Below are 4,226 nucleotides of genomic sequence, written 5' to 3'. Positions count from 1 at the left end.
TTGGTGGCGTGCTGTAGAGAAATTTCCTGATTCAGCAACAGCACGGCTTCCTGGGGGCTGTGCTGCCAACGTGAATTCTGGCTTTAAAGCATTTCAAGGCTTTTATGGGACTAGATGTTTCTGTTCCCACTTGGGATCGAAAGGAGAGTGCTCTGAGACCGTGCAAGATGGCTCAACATTCCCCGCCTGCACCTGGGCAGAAGGCCGAACCAGGCTTAGGCAGGCGGAAGAGCATGGCGGATTCCTGCCGCCATACAGACTGTTTTCAGACTGCGCAGTGCTCTGCGTGTCAGATTTAGCTTTAACTTGGATGAAAAGAGTTTCTGTGCTGCACACTCAGTCTCAGAATTAAACTGCTGATTGCGGCTCCAATGTGAACTGCTGTGTGCCTGGAACTGTGCTTAGCTCAGAAGCACCAAATGACTCTGAGGCAGGAGCGGCTGCTCCATGCTGAACTGTGCTGATCTCAGGCAGGAACTACCGTAATTACCTTAAAACTGCGCAGTTAAGGTTTAGACTGGGCAGGACACAGGCAGTACCGTATTACCTGTACATGGTGCAACTTATGTTTTTAAGAAGTGCTTAACATTTTTAAAAAATGCTCCTGGATAGTAAAAAAATTACAGATTCACAGTAAAACAGATTCAGACACTGTTGGATGAATGTACATGTACGTAGGCTTGGGAGAGAGAAGAAAAAGAATATAAAGAATAAAGTTAATGTCTTAAAAAGAAAAAGGGTAAAGTCTTTAAAGAGACAGAGTACAGAAGTACAGATAGTTATAGATTAAGAGAAATAAAGAAAAATAAGCCACGTAAAAATGGAAAATTCACAGAGAGTCTGGATTATGTACATTGTGTTTTCTTTAAAATTTTTGACTGTGAAGGAGATAAGTACAGAGAGACATTTCATTACATGGGCTGCCAAGCTAAACCAAAATGGATATAAGGGTATTACGATTTCAAAATTTGGGTCTAAGGATATGATGCTTTGGAGAGGGTCTTCTTTTGTTTTTGCAGAGGATGAGACCCTGTGGATTGCATCTATTCCGATTTGGTATGATAGACCACGCCCTTCTGAAAGGTTGCTGTGAATACCCTCAAAAAATTGCTTCGCTCAATTGCCAACTGAGATGAAACTAGCACACAGGTTATACCCTAAACGATCTAATTAACGACACCCCTATTCAGCAGGAAGCAGTTGGAGAGAAAAAACTACGCCCATGTTCCCAAATATGGTTTATAAATGTTCTTTTACATTTAAAGGGGGATATGATATAGATATAAATAATTTGCATTGGGCCTGTAGGCCGAAGATGGATGCCCCAACAGTACAGAGGAACTTTGGGTGACTGTCCAAGCAGCGAGATGTCTCTGTCATTTCTAGAGTTTTCTTATTTCTTGTTTACTTAGGTAGTATTATATCCTTCTGGAGTCTTTGATGGAGTTGAAGAATGAATAGATATAGTTTTCCTTAGTTATGATAAGAGATAAAATAGATATAAATATTGCAACTGTAATTCTTACTTGATAACTGTTTTGTTATATGTAATTTTGCTATGTTAAGTTAAAGCCTTCTTTTTTTTGTTTAAACAGAAAAAGGGGAAATGATGGGGAAAGGACATTGGTTAATTATAATAAAGAAACTGCCTCGGCCCTCATAGGACAGAAAATTAGGTAGGCGGAGTAGACAGAAGAGAATTCTGGGAGAAAGAAGCTTAGTGGAGGAATCGCCATGATGCTCCCACGCCAGACAGATGCAGGTTAAGATCCTCCCTGGTAAGCCAGCTCGTGGGCTATGCAGAATATTAGAAAAGGGTTAGAACAATATGTAAGAGCTAGCCAATAAGAAGCTGGAACTAGCCGGGCCAGGCAGTGTTTGAAAGAATACAGTTTCCGTGTAATTATTTCTGGGCATAAGCTAGCCATGCAGGCGGCCGGGTGCCGGGGACGCAGCCCTGCCGCCGCTCCTATCTCAACATTAGAGTGCAATATTCCCTGTGGGTTAGAGTGAAAGAGAGAGGATTTGGCTCTAAATATATATTTAGGAGCTGTCAATATGCAGACGATACTTCAAGTCTGGTTGAGATGACTTCAGAGTGTGAGTAGACAGAAGAATGGACCAGTGGAAAAAAATCCCACCAGCATCCAGAAGTCAGGGAGAGGAGAAAAGCCAGTAAAAGAGACTTGGAAACAGTAGCGAGGAGCACAGTGCCCTGGGACCTATGGTCAGTGTCCTTGTGGCTCTAGGGTCCTGTATCTAGCACTGTGGAATGCCCTCTCGTAGTGACCGAACACTCCTTAATGGTAACATCTGCCATTGTCCTCCTAGCAAGGCCAGTTCATCCAACATAGCTAATATCTTTATGCTTTCTGCCTACACTTTTATAGAACTATCAAGTGAATTTAAATAACTAACAAACAAATTAAAAAGATCAAGGAGTATGCCTTGGGATAGCAATAATTTTTGAAGTATAATGCAACTTATTTACATAATCTACATATCACCGCATCACACGCAAATACCCTTGGAGCTATTGATTCTTTGCCGCTTCAATAACAGTAATAAATTTACTGCCAGGTGCTGCAGCCCACGCAGAGGCTATTCTCATGGCACTTTTTGATTGATAGTCACAAATACGATGAGAGACTTGGTCCTGTGGCTTGGGCAGTATGGTCAAGCAGTCATCTTTCCTGGGAACACCTTCTGGTACAATGCCTACTGGTACAATTATAAGTTTTTTTCTTGAGTCTGAGTTTTTCTTTCCTTTTCTTCAGACCTGAACAGCCCCTGGCCCATGGTCAGTGTTCTAGAAGGTTTGCTTAATGGTGACTGGACAAGGTATGGTGCACCTGTGAGGTACTTCAGCTGCTTTCTCGGATAGAAACTGAAGCTCAGACAAACACAACAACCATACTGAGAAGTTTCCATTTATACACCTGTCTTGGGGGTTTCTATTGCTGTGAAGAAACACCATGACCACAGCAACTCTTATAAAGGAAAGCATTCATCTGGGACTAGGTTATAGCTTCAGAGGTTCAGTCCATTGTCATCATCACAGCAAGCATGGCAGGAAGTGAACTGGCTTGAGCTTCTGAAACCTCAAAGCCCACTGTGCAGTGAACACTTCCTGCAACAAAGCCACACCTACTCTAAAAAAGCCACACCTCCTAATTGTGCCAACCCCTCTGGACCAAGAATTCAAACACACCAGTCTGGGGAGGTCATTCCTATTCAAACCATCACAATAGTTAATTGGTTGCATACTCTAAAAAGATTTATTTTATTTTTATTTCTGTGGTTGTGTGTATATTTCTCTGTGTATATAAGTACATATGTATGACTTCCCTCAGAGGACAGAAGAGGGGATGGAGCCTGAGAGCTGGATTTGCAGGTAGTTGAGACACCTGATGTGTTCTGGAAACTGATGAAGATACCTGTCAGCTCTCAGCCTCGGAGCCATATCTCCTTTAATGCTTTCTGACATTTTATTTATTTTTATTTTATGTATGTAGCTGCCTGCCTGAGTATCTGTGCACTGTGTGTGCAGTGCCTGAAGAGGCCAGAAGAGGGCATCGGATACCCAGGGACTGAAGCTGTCAAAGGTTGTTAACCATCACCAGCTGGGAATTGATCCCTGGTTCTTAGGTGGTGTAGCCAGTGCTCTTAACTGATGAGCCATAGCTCTGGAGCCCTAAATAAAATCATCTGTACATTTGTGTAACATAAAAAGTCAAAAGTGAGCCAAATGGTGGTGGTGCATGCTTTTAGTCTCAGCACTTGGGAGACAGAGTCAAGTAGGATCTCTGTGAGTTCAAGGCCAGCCTGGTCTACAAGAGCTAGTTCCAGGACAGGCTCCAAAAGCTACAGAGAAACCGTCTCGAAAAACCACCACCACCAACAACAATAACAAAAAGCACTCAAAAGTGAACAATTTCCACCCAATGATATATTTTTTCCTTTTCTTTAGTCCACAAATATTTCAGAAGAAAATACCAGGTAGAGAGAGGGGAAGGGAGGGGAGGGAAGGAGAGGACAGGAACAGAAGGGAGAAAAGGGGAGGGAGGAGAGAGGAGGAGAAGAGAGAAAAGGGGAGGGGAACAGAGGGGAGGGGAGGAGAAGAGAGGAGAGAAGAGGAGAGGAGAGGAGAGGAGAGGAGAGGAGAGGAGAGGAGAGGAGAGGAGAGGAGAGGAGAGGAGAGGAGAGGAGAGGAGAGGAGAGGAGAG

Source organism: Alexandromys fortis, unplaced genomic scaffold, assembly GCF_014885135.2.
Source record: "Alexandromys fortis isolate MF-2015 unplaced genomic scaffold, M_Fortis_MF-2015_v1.1 scaffold_124, whole genome shotgun sequence".
In the NCBI taxonomy this organism is placed as follows: Eukaryota; Metazoa; Chordata; class Mammalia; order Rodentia; family Cricetidae; genus Alexandromys; species Alexandromys fortis.
The sequence above is the reverse complement of the archived record's forward strand: the minus strand, read 5'-3'. Positions refer to the sequence as shown.